The sequence below is a fragment of the Trachypithecus francoisi genome, unplaced genomic scaffold, assembly GCF_009764315.1.
Source record: "Trachypithecus francoisi isolate TF-2019V2 unplaced genomic scaffold, Tfra_2.0 Lachesis_group0, whole genome shotgun sequence".
Lineage (NCBI taxonomy): Eukaryota > Metazoa > Chordata > Mammalia > Primates > Cercopithecidae > Trachypithecus > Trachypithecus francoisi.
In genome coordinates this window covers 166,993,648-167,014,237 of record NW_022681453.1, presented here as the reverse complement: position 1 = coordinate 167,014,237, position 20,590 = coordinate 166,993,648, and the positions used below count along the sequence as shown (strand labels likewise).

The 20,590-nt window shown below is 37.4% G+C and overlaps 1 long non-coding RNA gene across 5 annotated transcripts in view; it reads right to left on the bottom strand.

The window, feature by feature from the left end:
• The window catches only part of LOC117084223, a 176,083-nt gene that overhangs the window by 70,191 nt on the left and 85,302 nt on the right, over positions 1 to 20,590 (bottom strand). For 3 of the 5 annotated variants that reach the window (XR_004437359.1, XR_004437360.1, XR_004437357.1), the window contains exons 5-7: positions 17,275 to 17,428; positions 16,467 to 16,655; positions 6,222 to 6,288 (exon numbers count right to left, since the gene is read on the bottom strand). This is a non-coding gene — a long non-coding RNA (uncharacterized LOC117084223). The remainder of the gene's footprint in view (positions 1 to 6,221; positions 6,289 to 16,466; positions 16,656 to 17,274; positions 17,429 to 20,590) is intronic. The other 2 variants (XR_004437356.1, XR_004437358.1) reach the window with 2 other exon arrangements.

The following is a 20,590-nucleotide window of genomic DNA, read 5'->3' as shown; positions in this document are numbered from 1 at the left end:
CCAGTGATAATGAGCATTTTTTTCATGTGTCTGTTGGATTCATAAATGTCTTATTTTGAGAAGTGTCTGTTCATATCCTTCACCCACTTTTTGATGGGGTTGTTTTTTCCTTGTAAGTTTGTTTGAGCTCTTGGTAGATTCTGGATATTAGCCCTTTGTCAGATGAGTAGATTGCAAAAATTTTCTCCCATTCTGTAGGTTGCCTTTTCACTCTGATGGTAGTTTCTTTTGCCGTGCAGAAGCTCTTTAGTTTAATTAGATCCATTTGTCAATTTTGGCTTTTGTTGCCATTGCTTTTGGTGTTTTAGACATGAAGTCCTTGCCCATGTCTATGTCCTGAATAGTATTGCCCAGGTTTTCTTCTAGGGTTTTTATGGTTTTAGGTCTAACATTTAAGTCTCTAATCCATCGTAAATTAATTTTTGTATAAGGTGTAAGGAAGGGATCCAGTTTCCACTTTCTACATATGGCTAGCCAGTTTTCCCAGCACCATTTTTTAAATAGGGAATCCTTTCCCCATTTCTTGTTTTTGTCAGGTTTGTCAAAGATCAGGTGGTTGTAGATGTGTGGTATTATTTCTGAGGGCTCAGTTCTGTTCCATTGGTCATATTTCTGTTTTGGTACCAGTACCATGCTGTTTTGGTTACCGCAGCCTTGTAGCATAGTTTGAAATCAGGTAGCATGATGTCTCCAACTTTGTTCTTTTGGCTTAGGATTGTCTTGGCAATGTGGGCTCTTTTTTGGTTCCATGTGAACTTTAAAGCAGTTTTTTCCAATTCTGTGAAGAAAGTCATTGGTAGCTTGATGGGGATGGCATTGAATCTATAAATTATCTTGCGCAGTATGGCCATTTTCATGATATTGATTCTTCCCATCCATGAACATGGAATGTTCTTCCATTTGTTTGTGTCCTCTTTTATTTCGTTGAGCAGTGGTTTGTAGTTCTCCTTGAAGAGGTCCTTCACATCCCTTGTAAGTTGTATTCCTAGGTATTTTATTCTCTTTGAAGCAATTGTGAATGAGAGTTCACTCATGATTTGGCTCTCTGTCTGTTATTGACGTATAAGAATGCTTGTGATTTTTGCACATTGATTTTGTATCCTGAGACTTTGCTGAAGTTGCTTGTCAGCTTAAGGAGATTTGGGGCTGAGACGATGGGTTTTCTAAATATACAATCATGTTATCTGCAAACAGGGACAATTTGACTTCCTGTTTTCCTAAGTGAATACCCTTTATTTCTTTCTCTTGCCTGATTGCCCTGCCAGACTTCCAACACTATGTTGAATAGGAGTGGTGAGAGAGGGCATCCCTGTCTTCTGCCAGTTTTCAAAGGGAATGCTTCCAGTTTTTGCCCACTCAGTATGATATTCACTGTGGGTTTGTCCTAAAGAACTCCTATTATTTTGAGATACGTCCCATCAATACCTAGTTTATCGAGAGATTTCAGCATGACGGGCTGTTGAATTTTGTCAAAGGTCTTTTCTGCATCTATTGAGATAATCATATGTGGTTTTTGTCTTTGGTTCTGCTTAAAAACAAAACAAAACAAAAATGAAAAAACAAGCTTTCAATTATGACTCTAAAACAACAACTTGATAGAGATTTTTGTTGTTGTTGTTGTTTTTTGAGATGGAGTCTCGCTCTGTTGCCCAGGCTGGAGTGCAGTTGCATGATCTCAGCTCACTACAAGCTCCGCCTCCTGGGTTCATGCCATCCTCCTGCCTCAGCCTCCTGAGAAGCTGGGACTACAGGTGCCCACAACCTCATCCGGCTCTTTTTTTGTATTTTTAGTGGAGATGGGGTTTCACCGTGTTAGCCAGGATGGTTTTGATCTCCTAACCTCGTGATCCACCCGTCTCAGCCTCCAAAAGTGCTGGGATTACATGCGTGAGCCACCGTGCCTGGCCAACTTGATACAGTTTTATGGTTTAGAAAGAATTCCTCTGCAGTGGAAATGTTAACAGTTTTTAAAAAAGTAATGAACATAAGCCTGACATTGGTACACATATAGTGTAAAAATATACATCAGTAAAGACTTCTATTTAATATCAAGTATTTTTATGAATATATTTAAAATGAGAGATCATAGTTTGTGTGTATGTGTGTCTTTGTGTGTGTATACATTATTATATTAGTTATAATATATATTATATATTTTTTTCTGGTAGTTATTTTCTATAAAGTCTCCATAAACACTGAATTAGTGAATACTAAGCCATTCACTTAGTATTCCTGTGGGAAATACAGAGTTAGGTTCCTGTGAACCTTTGGTCACATTTTCATTAAGTAATCAACATATAACTTTGTTTTATGTGTGTTTCTATTTAAGGAAATCCTATTTAATACATATAGTTGATTCAATAACATTGAACTCACAGTTAACAGCACTATAACTCATGCCTGATATTCATGTTAGATAAATAAAGCTTATTTAACACGTGTAATTATGTCATTTTCTTCATAAGGTACATTACAGACTTCTTCTGCTTGGAAACACTAGATAGCACTTCAGTGCCTCAGCACTATACTTGGGGCCATTTAAAACAGAGAAATCACCAAAAGCACAAAAATGCAAAAATAAAAAGATGTGGCACTAAATAGACAATAAAAAGAATGCTTGTTTAGAGAATGAGAACTGAACAAGTAGGCAGGGTTTTTTCCTGTCCAACCTCAGCTGGGATGAGGTTGGGTGCAAGAAACTGCATGTCCTCAAATGGCAGTGAAAGTGCAACAAGTACTGATTTTGGAGTAAATTTTCGTGAGTAGGCAATACGCAATCCAAATATGCAATCCACAAGTAAGGCTTGACTGTACATGTGTGTGAGTGTTGTGTGTGTGTGTGTGTCTGTGTGTAGTGGATACTGTGCTCTTTGAAGATGCAAATATTGCTGACATACCTTTAGACAAAAATAGTTATCTATGGATAACTTATATTGAACAATCAGTATTTTCTAAATTCGACATTAGTAGATAAAAGGAATTTAACTAAGGCTGTTTCTCTCCGGAAGTGTGTTAATAACTTATAAATAATCATTTAACCTCAGACTTTCCCTAGACTAGATAAAGTACTTTGCATAGCTGATGTTATCTTTGTGAAACAATTTTCTCTAAAACATGAATACCCCAGAATTCAGAAACCAGTCACCTATTGTTATATGTCCTGTTTGCCAGGCTTAGAAAGCTTATTGCTTGGAGTTGGGTCTTTGTGGCCATTCCTTAGGGAACCTCCCAATTTAGGTCTATAAGATTCCTTGTTATATCATACTTAGCACTCTGATTTATCCTTTCACTTTCTAATTCTTCTCCCAGCTCCGTCTGGAAAAAGCCAATACAATATCATCCACATTTTAAATGAACTTATGTAAATTTTTATCAAATACAAAACTCTTTCTATACCTTTTTTTTTTTTTTTAGACAGAGTCTTGCTCTGTCACTCAAGCTGGAGTGCAATGGCGCGATCTCAGCTCACTCAACCTCCGCCTCCTAGATTCAAGCAATTCTCTAGCTAAATTTCATTTTTTTTGTTTGTTTTCTGGTTTTTTTTTTTGTTGTTGTTGTTGTTGTTTGTTTTTTTGAGATGGAGTCCCACTCTGTCACCAGGCTGGAGTGCAGTGGTGCAATCTCGGCACACTGCAACCTCTGACTCTCTGGTCCAAGCGATTCTCCTGCCTCAGCCTCCCGAGTAGCTGGGATTACAGGCACTCGCCACCATGCCCAGCTAATTTTTGTATTTTTAGTAGAGACGGGGTTTCACCATGTTGGCCAGGCTGGTCTTGAACTCCTGACCTCACGATCTGCCCACCTCAGCCTCCCAAAGTGCTTGGATTATAGGCATGAGCCGCAATGCCCAGGCCTATACTTTTAATATATTTTATTAGCTCAGGGAAGATAGGTAATTGGTCATTCATTCACTTGTTTTAAAAAATAATTTAAGAAATGATGATTGAATCACTATTACATCTTAGACCATGATCATCCTCTGTGTAGGAGTCCATCGTCAACACAAATGCCATCCATCCAGCCCTCTGCTAAGTCTAATCATCTTGATTTGTATTTCTCCAATCATCTTCAGTTTCTTCGTGTTTCTCTTTTATTGTCTTCTTTCTTGTTCTGAAGATCTGCTTTTGGTACAAAAGCTCAGAACTGAATTCAGCAAACATCTGACCTAGTGCAGATAAAACCAATGACCCACAATACATTACCTTGGTATGAAGACAAAAAAAGTGTAAATTTTTCTAATTATAAAACTAATAAATTTTATTGCCCTAAAGTACTTGAAATGGTAAATTTACAAGGAAGAGAATAATACAAAATAATAAAAATCCCTCTAATCCCAGCACACAGAGATAATCCTCTTTACAATTTGTTGTATTTCCCTCCTATGCATATTGTTCTAAATAGTTCCAGTAGACAACTTATGCATTTTTTCTTTTCCACTATTGATAATTTAAATTTTTAACAAATATCATAATATTCTTTTATAATGACATAATTTACTCATTCCCATAATGCCAAACATATTTCTTCCAATTATTTAACATATATATAGTTGATTCATTAATATAGAACTCAAAGCCAAAAGCACTACAATGCATGCCTGATATTCACGTTACATGAATGAGGCTTTTTTACACACATAAGTTTGTCATTTTCCTCATAAGATACATCAGAGGGGCTTCTGCTTGGAAACACTAGACAGCACTTAGTGTCTTGGTGCTATACTAAGTAAAATTACACTCAACAATGTTGCAAAAGATTTGCAGACTATTCAAGTAAAGTCTTGGTCATTTTTGTGGTGGGGCCTGTTATTTCTGATTGATATACACAATGTAAAATTTATTCTTGGAAACTATAATACTCTGTGTTTTCTTACTTTCATTTGTGTTTATCAAGGTTGCTTCAAATTTATTTCTATTAAACATGTGAATTTGGCAGTGGAACTTTAAATGACTATATTTATAAATAAGTGAAACGAACAGAAAATGCATAGAATAACATCTCTGCTATAAACAAAACAAATAAAAAATATGCTTTTAAAATAAAGAATGTTAGGATAATACCAAAAATGAGCAGGAAGTTTATATATGCTAGAGTTCAAATTAGCCAGTAAAGGTGACAACATTTGGCCTATTTAGGGCAGTTTATGTAACAATAAATTACATATTTTATATCACGCATGATGACTAAAAAAATTTAGAGCTCTTACTACTCAGATCAACATTTTCAAATATAAGTATTTACTTTATCATTTTAATCAAGGCAAATATTCTCACCCCTTAGTATTTACCGAGCCTCCCACTCACCCTAGGGAACACGGCAGTGTGCTTCAGTTTGCTTTGTATGTGCTGAAAATGACAATTCACAAGTCAAAATAATTTTTATTTTAAACAAAATTGTTAACACACTGCTAATAGGTAAAATCATGTGTTCTGGGAAGTAATTTGTGGGCAAGTGGTTATGATACAAGCACTTTTAAACAGACGTCAAGGAAGGGACACCAAACTGGAATGTTGAAAAGTATGTAAATGTAGGTAATGTTGCATGGAAGTAAGTCTCATCTATCATTCCTCCGGAAATGCATGTGGTAAGATGGCACTTCCCTACCTCCTTCAAGTGAGATGTGTTCATGTGACTTCCATGGGCCAATGAAATCTAAGGGTGTCTGTCACTTCCAGATGACAATTGGAAGAACCACTGCAGAATTTGTCATGACTTTTCCTTTCCAATGTGATTGTGGGTGCACAGTTTGAGACAGAGACTTCATCTACTGAGTTCTTGGGTGACTAGAATGAACAGTACTTCTGCTACTTTGCTTTGGAAATGTGGCATGAAATCTCAGTGGTTTCAAACCCAAGAAATAAACTTTTATTGTTTGAAACCACTGAGATTTTGGGCTTGCTACTGTAGCATAACCCTAATTTATCCTAACTACTACCACCTCTATGAAAAAAATCTCCAGTAAAAAGACGAAAACATAAAATGTTTCTTATTCTCTGAGTAACTCCAGCTGCAAATGACCAACTAGAATTGTGGTGGGGATGTGGGTCTTGTGAACTGATAATTTTTTCAAAGCCTATGGATCTGCTAATATTTGACATTTGCCTTTAACACACACGAAACTGCTGGATTTTCCTTATTCTATGAGGTAAAATCCTCCTCTTAGTTAATTGTATATTTTCTTTTTGCCATACTCATTCACTCCACAAACACATATTTGTTACCTAATATGAGCAGGTGATCTGAAGAATTCAAAGATGAGATGAAACTCATACTTGAGGTCTTTATCACCTAAGAATGGGGATAAAATATTCACATACATTAGTGTATAAAATAGGAAGTGAAGTCCCCCACCCATAATCCTATACTTGGGAACTGATTAATCTGCTGTATAGCTTTTTGGATTGTAATATACATATAAACATCTTTTTTATATAAATGAAATGTATTCTATGTGATTTTCTGGAACCTGATATTTTCTCATTGTTTTAGAGTATCTTTCCACGTGAATACACATAAATCAACCTCATTATTTTTTAATGGCTGTCTTGTATTACATTGAGAAATATCTCAGTTTATATATCCAAGCTTTCTTTTGTACATCTTTTTAAAAGTGTGATTACAAAGTGGGTAGAATCTTCTTATTTACAAAATACTTTTTACTACAAAACTACATACATTTATTCAAACTGAACATAATATTAAATTAAAGGAAAAGAACTCATCTAGGTAGGTCCTAATTCAAAGTTGCCAAAAAGGGGAAAATTGCTTGTTTGTTTGTTTCTTTATATATTTATTGATTGTTGTTTTTGTAACTGAAATGTTCAAAGATCTGTTCTGCACATATCAGCCATGCTTCTTCCTCATTGCTTTGTTTCCTCTTTCATAACATTCCTAGGCTGGAGCCGTTCAAGCATACATCCTCCAGACTCACACTCAGAAGAAAAGAGCTTTCTACATTCCCAGGGGCTCACATACCAGTCCCAAAACTCTCTCAGGATTGACCAACTTTCAACTCATAACAAACACCCTTGATGGGTCAGTGTGGCTAGTGAAATTGGGTAGGTTTCTTTACCAGGCTTGGGTCTCATCTTCCCTCTCTGGAGTGGAAGTAATGAAGCACCTTCTTCAAAGTATGCTATGTGAGTGAGAAGGGTTTTTTTTTTTTTTTTTATAAAGACAAGGAACGATAAGTGAGCATGGCCAAAAAATAATTAACATCTTCTACAGCCCCGCTGTAGCTCCCTGAACTCCTATCAGCCCTCCCCACAGGCTGCCACTCTTAACACTCCCTCGTGTTCTCTCACAAATTGTCTGTGCATCTGCAAGACACACACACAAGTGGAATCACACTATTTTCATCAATATTCTATCCTAGGCTTTATGTTTCAGCCCACAAAAATCTATTTCAGGCTTTTCAATGGCTGTATAATACTTCATTATAAGTATATACTATAAATCATTCAGCTAAACTCCTATTTATGGACATTGGGGGGTGGAGGTGTTATAATGACAAATAATGTTTCACTGAACGTATTAGTATTAGTCTGTTCTTGCGTTGCCATAAAGAAATACGTGAGACTGGGTAATTTATAAAGAAACAAGGTTTAATTGGCTCACAGTTCTACAGGCTGTACAGGAAGCATGGCAGCATCTCCTTCTGGGGAGGCCTCAGGGAGTTTCAAATCATGGTGGAAGGCACAGCAGTATCTCACACCTCACATAGCAAAAGCAGGAGCAAGAAAGAGTGAGGCAGGGAAGAGCTGCACACTTTAAATGACCAGATCTCAGAACTCACCTCACTATGCAAGGACAGGGCCGTGGGGGATGATGCTAAACCATTCCTGAGAAATTCACCCCCATGATCCAATCACCTCACACCAGGACCCACCTCCAACACTGGGGATTACATTTCAATATGAGATTTGGGTAGGAACACATATCTAAACTATATTAATACTTATACACAAATCTGGATGCATTTATTCAAGTTTATCTCCAGATTCAAATCTTAGACATAAAATTACTAGGTCAAGAGGACATCAGCATTTAAAATTTTAACACATGTTTAAAAATAGAAATAAAATTAGAGGTTAAAGGTCTGTGCCCTCTCATCCACAGTATATGGGAATGCCTGAGTCTCACTGTATCTTTGTAGTTTTGCTCAAGTGATGGCTGAAAAACAGTATTTCATTTTTATTTTTTTCTGAATGTCACACATTTTTTGTTGGCCAGACGAATGCCATTATCTGTGAATTGCCTATTTCCATGTTCATTTTCTTCTAGATACAAAATTTATCTTATTAAGTTATTAGTACATTAAGAAAAGTAGCACCTAATCTACTGCATTAACATATTTTTAAAAAACTTTTGACTCTTTTTATGCCATTTTTGTTACATTAAAATTTTTTAAAGCTTTATGTATTTATGTTTGTCAATCTCTTTTCTTATAGTCTCTGGATTTGGTATGTTACTTATAAATCACTTTTAAATTTACACTAAACTCACTATATTTTCTATTCTTTCAATGGCCACATTTTTGTTTAAGTCATTGATTAATCTGCAATTATTGTTAGTCTTGGGATGTGGTCATCATTAATCATTTGTTTCTCTCATCTTCTAGGTACATAGTAGATTGTGTGTACACACCCAGTGGTAGATTGGAGCCAGGTAAGTAGCTCTGGCTTATCTGGATTTGTGAGTGGAAGTAGCACAAGTCACTACAGGGTAGACATTTCATTGCCAATGCAAGAGCTTATTTTTCCCTCTGATGCAGCATTATGCCATGTTTGAGATGGTAGCTATTCCACCAGCCATCAGCCTGATTCTTTGAATTATAGAATCCACAGAGGTCTCCTGATAACAAGAAGTGAAAAATAAACTTTCGTGGTATGAAGCCATTAATACTTGGTTGCTTTTTAACTGCAGCATAGCCAGCTGTATCCCATCTTTTCTTTGGGGGCCAGTTTTGTAGCAGATGCTGTCAGTGCCTCTCATATTACCTCCCTGTTAGCATCTGTTTGCCTTTGGCCCAACTTCCAACTCCTAGCACCAGTAGTTCTTTGTTAAGGGTATCCTCTCACTGGTGAAACTCACTCTGCCACCTAGGTTTCAACAGGTTGGAAACTTCTGGACTTAATGTCTCTAGGAGCAACTCTCAAGCAATACCTGAGGAGTTTTGGTGTATAAATACTTAGTTCCCTTACCCCTTGGGTAATGTAACTTTAAGGCAGAATAGCTTGTCTGGGCTTCAAGAGCTTTCCCTGTGGGACTATGCTTCAGTTGCTTCCTGGAACTGAAAGCTGTCTTGATAACACGCTCTTCCAAAATAACCTTTCTTTCATTCTTTCACTTAATCATTCTCCTACCTTCACTCTCTAATAAATTACTCAACCTTAAAAGCTTGTCTCAGTGTTTACATCACAGGTAACCCAAGCTAAGTCAAATTTAAATAGTAACAGTTTGGGGACAGAGAATGTCAGGTAGAGAAAGCAGTATGAAAATAGATGTGGAGGTAGAAAAACAAAGCATTTAAAGAATAGCAAGTTATTTGGTGTATGGATTAAACTATATGCAGAGGGAGATAATATGGGATATCATTGGGAAAACAGATTGGCAAGATCATGAAGGATCTTGAATGATAAAGTGTTTGGGCATTTAATTATGTAGATTCTTCGCCTACTGTGATGTTGCACTTTCCTTTCATTTTCTCTCATATTCTCATTATGGATCAAAAAGAAAAGGTCATCTGCTAAATACAGAAAAGTAAAGAGAAGCAGTAGGCAATTTTCCCAATCATTAATCACTCAATAATATCTATACAAGAATTAGACTATGGCAGCTGTGTATTTCTAACCTCCATCCCGCATCCCCTTGCCTTTCAGCTGAAAAAGTGTAAAAGACATTTTTTCTTAATAGAATCATTAACAAAATTTCCTACCCCAAAAAGTCTGATTTAAGAAATTTAGGGGCGGAGCAAGATGGCCGAATAGGAACAGCTCCAGTCTCCAACTCCCAGCGCGAGCGACACAGAAGACCGGTGATTTCTGCATTTTCAACTGAGGTACTGGGGTCATCTCTCTAGGGAGTGCCGGACAATCGGTGCTGGTCAGCTGCTGCAGCCTGACCAGCGTGAGCTGAAGCAGGGCGAGGCATCGCCTCACCTGGAAGCGCAAGGGGGAAGGAAATCCCTTTTCCTAGCCAGGGGAACTGGGACACACAACACCTGGAAAATCGGGTAACTCCCACCCCAATACTGCGCTTTAAGGAAACAGGCACACCAGGAGAATATATCCCACACCTGGCCGGGAGGGTCCCACGCCCACGGAGCCTCCCTCACTGCTAACACAGCCGTCTGCGGCGATCTATCCGCAAGGCAGCAGCGAGGCTGGGGGAGGGGCGCCCGCCATTGCTGAGGCTTAAGTAGGTAAACAAAGCCGCTGGGAAGCTCGAACTGGGTGGAGCTCACAGCAGCTCAAGGAAGCCTGCCTGTCTGTAGACTCTACCGCTGCGGACAGCGCACAGCTGCAGTCCATTAGGGGAAAGAGCGGGGCCGCTGCAGACCCGAACGACTCTGTCTGACTGTCAGACGGAAAACTATCAAACAGGAAGGACACCTATACCAAAACCCCATCAGTACGTCACCATCATCAAAGTCCAGAGACAGATAAAACCACAAAGATGGGGAAGAAGCAGGGCAGAAAAGCTGGAAATTCAAAAAATAAGAGCGCATCTCCCCCTGCAAAGGAGCGCAGCCCATCGCCAGCAACGGATCAAAGCTGGTCAGAGAATGACTTTGACGAGATGAGAGAAGAAGGCTTCAGTCCATCAAACCTCTCAGAGCTAAAGGAGGAATTACGTACCCAGTGCAAAGAAACTAAAAATCTTGAAAAAAAAGTGGAAGAATTGACAGCTAGACTAATTAATGCAGAGAAGATCATAAACGAAATGACAGAGATGAAAACCATGACACGAGAAATACGTGACAAATGCACAAGCTTCGGTAACCGACTCGATCAACTGGAGGAAAGAGTATCAGCGATTGAGGATCAAATGAATGAAATGAAGCGAGAAGAAAAACCAAAAGAAAAAAGAAGAAAAAGAAATGAACAAAGCCTGCAAGAAGTATGGGATTATGTAAAAAGACCAAATCTACGTCTGATTGGGGTGCCTGAAAGTGAGGGGGAAAATGGAACCAAGTTGGAAAACACTCTTCAGGATATCATCCAGGAGAACTTCCCCAACCTAGTAGGGCAGGCCAACATTCAAATTCAGGAAATACAGAGAACGCCACAAAGATACTCCTCCAGAAGAGCAACTCCAAGACACATAATTGCCAGATTCACCAAAGTTGAAATGAAGGAAAAAATCTTAAGGGCAGCCAGAGAGAAAGGTCGGGTTACCCACAAAGGAAAGCCCATCAGAATAACAGCAGACCTCTCGGCAGAAACTCTACAAGCCAGAAGAGAGTGGGGGCCAATATTCAACGTTCTTAAAGAAAAGAATTTTCAACCGAGAATTTCATATCCAGCCAAACTAAGCTTCATCAGTGAAGGAGAAATAAAATCCTTTACAGATAAGCAAATGCTTAGAGATTTTGTCACCACCAGGCCTGCCTTACAAGAGACCCTGAAGGAAGCCCTAAACATGGAAAGGAACAACCAGTACCAGCCATTGCAAAAACATGCCAAAATGTAAAGACCATCGAGGCTAGGAAGAAACTGCATCAACTAACGAGCAAAATAACCAGTTAATATCATAATGACAGGATCAAGTTCACACATAACAATATTAACCTTAAATGTCAATGGACTAAATGCTCCAATTAAAAGACACAGACTGGCAAACTGGATAAAGAGTCAAGACCCATCAGTCTGCTGTATTCAGGAGACCCATCTCACATGCAGAGACATACATAGGCTCAAAATAAAGGGATGGAGGAAGATCTACCAAGCAAATGGAGAACAAAAAAAAGCAGGGGTTGCAATCCTAGTCTCTGATAAAACAGACTTTAAACCATCAAAGATCAAAAGAGACAAAGAAGGCCATTACATAATGGTAAAGGGATCAATTCAACAGGAAGAGCTAACTCTCCTAAATATCTATGCACCCAATACAGGAGCACCCAGATTCATAAAGCAAGTCCTTAGAGACCTACAAAGAGACTTAGACTCCCATACAATAATAATGGGAGACTTCAACACTCCACTGTCAACATTAGACAGATCAACGAGACAGAAAGTTAACAAGGATATCCAGGAATTGAACTCATCTCTGCACCAAGCGGACCTAATAGACATCTATAGAACTCTCCACCCCAAATCAACAGAATATACATTCTTCTCAGCACCACATCGCACTTATTCCAAAATTGACCACATAATTGGAAGTAAAGCACTCCTCAGCAAATGTACAAGAACTGAAATTATAACAAACTGTCTCTCAGACCACAGTGCAATCAAACTAGAACTCAGGACTAAGAAACTCAATCAAAACCGCTCAACTACATGGAAACTGAACAACCTGCTCCTGAATGACTACTGGGTACATAACGAAATGAAAGCAGAAATAAAGATGTTCTTTGAAACCAATGAGAACAAAGATACAACATACCAGAATCTCTGGGACACATTTAAAGCAGTGTGTAGAGGGAAATTTATAGCACTAAATGCCCACAAGAGAAAGCAGGAGAGATCTAAAATTGACACTCTAACATCACAATTAAAAGAACTAGAGAGGCAAGAGCAAACACATTCAAAAGCTAGCAGAAGGCAAGAAATAACTAAGATCAGAGCAGAACTGAAGGAGATAGAGACACAAAAAACCCTCCAAAAAATCAATGAATCCAGGAGTTGGTTTTTTGAAAAGATAAACAAAATTGACAGACCGCTAGCTAGACTAATAAAGAAGAAAAGAGAGAAGAATCAAATAGACGCAATAAAAAATGATAAAGGGGATATCACCACCGACCCCACAGAAATACAAACAACCATCAGAGAATACTATAAATGCCTCTACGCAAATCAACTAGAAAATCTAGAAGAAATGGATAATTTCCTGGACACTTACACTCTCCAAGACTAAACCAGGAAGAAGTTGAATCCCTGAATAGACCAATAGCAGGCTCTGAAATTGAGGCAACAATTAATAGCCTACCCACCAAAAAAAGTCCAGGACCAGATGGATTCACAGCTGAATTCTACCAGAGGTACAAGGAGGAGCTGGTACCATTCCTTCTGAAACTATTTCAATCAATAGAAAAAGAGGGAATCCTCCCTAACTCTTTTTATGAGGCCAACATCATCCTGATACCAAAGCCTGGCAGAGACACAACAAAAAAAGAGAATTTTAGACCAATATCCCTGATGAACATCGATGCAAAAATCCTCAATAAAATACTGGCAAACCGGATTCAGCAGCACATCAAAAAGCTTATCCACCATGATCAAGTGGGCTTCATCCCTGGGATGCAAGGCTGGTTCAACATTCGCAAATCAATAAACGTAATCCAGCATATAAACAGAACCAAAGACAAGAACCACATAATTATCTCAATAGATGCAGAAAAGGCTTTTGACAAAATTCAACAGCCCTTTATGCTAAAAACGCTCAACAAATTTGGTATTGATGGAACGTACCTCAAAATAATAAGAGCTATTTATGACAAACCCACAGCTAATATCATACTGAATGGGCAAAAACTGGAAAAATTCCCTTTGAAAACTGGCACAAGACAGGGATGCCCTCTCTCACCACTCCTATTCAACATAGTGTTGGAAGTTCTGGCTAGGGCAATCAGGCAAGAGAAAGAAATCAAGGGTATCCAGTTAGGAAAAGAAGAAGTCAAATTGTCCCTGTTTGCAGATGACATGATTGTATATTTAGAAAACCCCATCGTCTCAGCCCAAAATCTCCTTAAGCTGATAAGCAACTTCAGCAAAGTCTCAGGATACAAAATTAATGTGCAAAAATCACAAGCATTCTTATACACCAGTAACAGACAAGCAGAGAGCCAAATCAGGAATGAACTTCCATTCACAATTGCTTCAAAGAGAATAAAATACCTAGGAATCCAGCTTACAAGGGATGTAAAGGACCTCTTCAAGGAGAACTATAAACCACTGCTCAGTGAAATCAAAGAGGACACAAACAAATGGAAGAACATACCATGCTCATGGATAGGAAGAATCAATATTGTGAAAATGGCCATACTGCCCAAGGTGATTTATAGATTCAATGCCATCCCCATCAAGCTACCAATGAGTTTCTTCACAGAATTGGAAAAAACTGCTTTAAAGTTCATATGGAACCAAAAAAGAGCCCGCATTGCCAAGACAATCCTAAGTCAAAAGGACAAAGCTGGAGGCGTCACGCTACCTGACTTCAAACTATACTACAAGCCTACAGTAACCAAAACAGCATGGTACTGGTACCACAACAGAGATATAGACCAATGGAACAGAACAGAGTCCTCAGAAATAATACCACACATCTACAGCCATCTGATCTTTGACAAACCTGACAAAAACAAGAAATGGGGAAAGGATTCCCTATTTAATAAATGGTGCTGGGAAAATTGGCTAGCCATAAGTAGAAAGCTGAAACTGGATCCTTTCCTTACCCCTTATACGAAAATTAATTCAAGATGGATTAGAGACTTAAATGTTAGACCTAATACCATAAAAACCCTAGAAGAAAATCTAGGTAGTACCATTCAGGACATAGGCATGGGCAAGGACTTCATGTCTAAAACACCAAAAGCAACGGCAGCAAAAGCAAAAATTGACACATGGGATCTAATTAAACTAAAGAGCTTTTGCACCGCTAAAGAAACTACCATCAGAGTGAACAGGCAACCTACAGAATGGGAAAAAATTTTTGCAACCTACTCATCTGACAAAGGGCTAATATTCCAGAATCTACAAAGAACTCAAACAAATATACAAGAAAAAAACAAACAACCCCATCAAAAAGTGGGGAAAGGATATGAACAGACATTTCTCAAAAGAAGACATCCATACAGCCAACAGACACATGAAAAAATGCTCATCATCACTCGCCATCAGAGAAATGCAAATCAAAACTACAATGAGATACCATCTCACACCAGTTAGAATGGCAATCATTAAGAAGTCAGGAAACAACAGGTGTTGGAGAGGATGTGGAGAAATAGGAACACTTTTACACTGTTGGTGGGATTGTAAACTAGTTCAACCATTATGGAAAACAGTATGGCGATTCCTCAAGGATCTAGAACTAGATGTACCATATGACCCAGCCATCCCACTACTGGGTATATACCCAAAGGATTATAAATTACTCTACTACAAAGACACATGCACACGTATGTTTATTGCGGCACTATTCACAATAGCAAAGACTTGGAATCAACCCAAATGTCCATCTGTGACAGACTGGATTAAGAAAATGTGGCACATATACACCATGGAATACTATGCAGCCATAAAAAAGGATGAGTTTGCATCCTTTGTAGGGACATGGATGCAGCTGGAAACCATCATTCTTAGCAAACTATCACAAGAAGAGAAAACCAAACACCGCATGTTCTCACTCATAGGTGGGAACTGAACAATGAGATCACTTGGACTCGGGAAGGGGAACATCACACACTGGGGCCTATCATGGGGAGGGGGGAGGAGGGAGGGATTGCATTGGGGAGTTATACATGATATAAACGTCATGCACATGTACCCTAGAACTTAAATAAAAAAAAAAAAAAAGAAATTTAGAAACATAGGGTTATTACCTACTCATTAGGTTAAGCAAGCACAAACTCAGGAAGAAAAAAAAGGCCAACTAAGAATTCCTTAGTTTGGCATAACAAAAAGCTGAAACCTCTCTCTGGAGATCACAGGCCTTAAAAAGGCAGCATACGGTAATCATAAAAGCATCTGATACAATACAAAGGATATAGGATTCTAGTTTCTGTGTGAGTTTAACCAAGTCACTTCTCCTCTTTGGGATTCAGTTTTTATATCTCTAAAATAATGGGGTAAAATGAGAAGAACACCTAAAAAATTTTACCCTAAAAAATTATAGGCTTCCAAATAATTGTATTTGGTGTATGCTTTATTAGTAAGCAGAACAAACACCTACCTTTAGCTGATTCTGCAATTCCAAATTTTTGTGGCAGCTTTATATTTTCTGCTCTACTCTCTTAAATCACCTTCCTCCTCTATATTTGCCTTCCCTTCCTGTACATTCCTAAAAATACATTATGCAAATATTTTCCCTAACCACTGTATTTTAAGATTATGCTGTCCCTGACCTTGGGAGAGTAGAAGTTAATTTTTTGGTTGCTAATGATTGAGTCTTAGGGCTTAATAAGCCCTCCAAGTCCCCCAAGAATAAGCCCTCCAAGAACAAGAGGATAATAGCTTTAAGAAGAAAGCAAACACCTCTAAAGACACTCTAGGAGTGGGGTGGTACTGCATAAGTCAGGGAATTACCAGATGAAGCTCCAGGAGTGTAGAAATTGCCAGGAATGCTGAGGGCCTTTTAGTCCAAGAAGAGCTGTGTAACAAGAGCTATCAAATTATTTGGGTGCATTATTTGGGTGCCCAGCAGTCCCATGGCAAGGGGAGGGGGTTTCTTGGGCAACAATTGTCAGTATCCAGGGATCACACCATTGCTTCTTCCTATTAGCAGGGATGAAAACAATTCTCATCAACCTTGAGCACTTAAGGTGTTGACCATCTGATAGGAAACGCACTTGACCACACTTTGCCATAACACTTTGCTTAGTGTTTATCTGATTACAACTTTGGTAACTCCATTCTCACAACAATCCAAGGTGTCCATATTCCGAAGAAGATACGGAGGAGGAAAATGGTGTCAGCCAGTAGAACTTAATGTGAATTAAAACCTGGAAGAATTAAAGTCTCTGAAGATGGAATTGACTTCTAAAAATATAAAAAGCCATTCAATTATCCCATGCTTACTCACATTTGCTATTAATATTTAACCTTTTTATTGTTGTTATTAAATATATTGAAATTCTCCTCTAACAAGGGCGTCTCAATTTTAAACTAAATGGTTATATTTTAACAAAAAGTATGTTTATATAGAGTAAGAACAACTAGTATGTATATGACTAGAAAATCACTTATGTAATTCAGAGATAATATAGTAATTCTTGATGTGATGATGACTGAATTAAACATTTTTGAATACTTTTATTGGTGAGAAAAATCAAGAAATATTTTTAATGAAACAGAATATAGTGCCATACAAATAATTGAATATTTATTTACTTACAGTTAATTCAAAGCTTATTTAATGTCTCCCATGAGAAGAGCATTTCAAGAATGTAGCGGTCTGGTCTGTGAAAATTGATACCTTTCCATCATGAATTAATCAGCATCCTCCGACTTGAACAGGTGTTGGATGAGAAAGTTCAGGCTTTCCTGACCTAAGGCAGCAGGAAACCAACAAACTAAAATTCCTGTGATCCATTCCCAGACTGCAAATTGAAAATTGAAACACTATTTGAAATTATAGTTTGTAGTGTTTTATCATTAGTCAATATTACTCTGTATTAGAGAAAAGGAGGCTTGAGAAACTCAGAGAATAAAATCCACTTTTGCAGTTTACATGAGATTACAGCTGTGGAAGAAATTTTTCTGCTACTGCTAAAGCCAAGAAAAAAAATCTTTGTTTGTTTTTTGTTTTTTGCAGAATTTGCAAAAACAATAACTTTAAATCAGCCATCCTGATCTACCACAGGCACTGGGTAATTATCCCCAATAGGTCTCTTTAGTGAGTCAGTTTCTATTTTTTTCTCCAAAAGTAGTTTCTTTCTGACATTTTCACGCAGTCTTTCTGTTTGCTAAAATAATAAAGTCTCTTATTACAAAAACATCAACAACTGTCAAGGATTTTGTTTCTCCAAGGCTCAGCTCTCAAGTCTTCTGACTTAGTAGCTAATATGGCAATCTTAATCATGAATTTCATGCAAATCTTTCTTTTTTTAACAGATTAATGAAACAAATAAAGACTGGCCCACTGCTCTATTTAGTTGTCAAAAACCTATGCTGCAAACCTGAAGTCTCTTGGTGAATTTCTGGAAGATTCTTTTATTTATTTATTTTTGTTCTGGTCTTACAGAACCCAGTATAAGGCAAGAAGAAAAATCAGCTAAGGAGAATTTCCACTTCCTGTCAAGATGGAGAAATAGGAACAGTTTACTCTTCCACTTGAAACAACAAAAAAATAGACAAAATACATGAACGATAGTTTTTAAGACACTGAGTTACCAGACAATGCAGGATACTGAGCCCTCAGATATGTGAAACAAGTGATGTGGACCCTATGATTCCTCTACCTTACTACCTTAAGGGAATTTCCAGGCCACAGAACAGGGAGGGGAACGCAGGTGGAGTGTAGAAGACTCCATGAGCTGAGGAAATGAAATGGAGGGCCTGAGGAGACCAAAACAGCTTGAGTTCACAGAACAGAGTACCAGAAAGGAAAGAGCTGTGCAGAGAGACAACTTCAGATCTCTGAAAAATACTCATTCTGAGTATGGGTAAATGCATTCATGTAAAGATACTACCTACGACCAGAGAAAGGACCACCCAAAACGGTACCTAGTGAGGACTCATTGGAGAGAATAGTGGCTGCCATTCACCAGGAAGACTGGAAAACCTCAAGATTTACATGGCATTGAGTATAGTATTCAGAAGGGTCTCACTTCAGTAGTAATGAATAATTAGCCCATGACTAAAACTACTCTGGTCTACCTAGCAATTCCTAAAAACAAGGGTAGAAAAGATCAAACTGTTACCAAGTAACTTAACTGTGTCCCAGAACAAAGCTCAAGAATATTTATAGGGACACAAAAATATACAGCATCCCACAAGGTATAATTTACACTGTCTGGCATCCAATCAAAAATTTCCAGACACACAAAAAAACAGAAAAATATGATACATAATGAGGAGATAAATCAATCAATTGAATCTGATTAAGAACTAACCACAGATGTTAGAGTTAGCAGAGAAGGATATTAAAATGGTTATTATAATTGTATTCCATATTTTCAAAAAATTAAGCAAAAACATGAAAAGCATAAAAAGATCCAAATCAAACTTTTAATGATTAAAACTAAAATGTGTAAGATGAAAAATATGCTTTCTAGAATTAACAGCAGATTAGACATGGAGGAAGAAAAGATTAGTGAACTTGAAGGCATGGAAATAGAAGCAACTCCAAATGAAACATAGAAGACATAACTGTTAAAAACTGGACAGAGTGTTAGGTGTGGGACAACTCAAACAGCCTAATATATGAGTAACTGAAGTCATAATGGAGGGGAAATATTTGAAGATATTATGAATGAAAATTTTCCAAACTTGACAAAAATGACAAACTCATATATATAAGAAGCTTAGCAAACCCTAAGCAAAAGAAACATAAAGAATACTAAGGCACAGAATAATAAAATTTATCAAAATGGGTAATAAATAGGAAATCTTATAAGCAGTAGAAGAAAAAGATACATATACAGAAACAGAAATAAGGGTCACAGTAAATTTCTGTTACAAACAATGCAAAAGTAAAAAACAGTAGGGCAATATCTTAAAAGTACTGGGAGGAAAAAACTATTCTAGAATTCTATACCCACTGAAAAACAAATTTCAAAACTGAAAGCAAAATAAAGACTTGAGACATATAAAGGCAAAATAATATGTCAGTCTCTTTGAGAAAATGATGAAATTAGTAAATCTCTAGCCAGACTGGTCAGAGCAAAAGAAAGAAGATACAAATTGTCAGTAGTAGGCATGACAGAAGTGAAACCAGGGTAAATTTTACAAATATCAAAATGATACTAAGGGAATATTATATACAACCTTATTCGAATAAACTCTACAACTTAGATACAGTGGACAAATTCTTTGAAAGATACAAACTACCAAAGCTTACTCAAGAAAAAAATAGGTAATATAAATAGCCCTCCACTATTAAAGAAATTAAATCAGTAGTTACACAATTTCCCACAAAGAAATGCTGAGGTCCAGATGGCTTCACTTGATAATTCTACCAAAGATTCAAGGAAGAAATAGTGTCCATTCTACACAAATTATTGCATAAAATTGAAAAGGAGAGGACATTCTTCAACTCACTCTATGGAGGCCAGAATTAGATGTCCAAAACAGATAAAGATATTACAGGAAAAGAAAACTGCAGGCCAACATCCCTTATGACCATTGATGAAAAAGTTGTTACTGAAATTTGAGCAAATTAAATCCAACGCCAGGTTAAAGGATAATACATCATGACCAAGTGTGCAAGGTTGGTTTAACAATAGAAAATCAATGAATGTAATCCACAATAATAAAAAACAAAAGAAATGTATGAACTATATGATCATCTCAATAGATGTAGAAGAAAGCATTTGACAAATATCAACATACATTCTTTATTTGCTTTAAAAAAGGAATTTTACTGCTTTAAAAAAGGAGCTTTCTCAACTTGATGAAGGGCTTCTATGAAAATACAGCTTAAAAAAATAAGGAATAGCTAAGATCAGGAACAAGGCAAGATATCCACTCTCACCACTTGTCTTTCACAT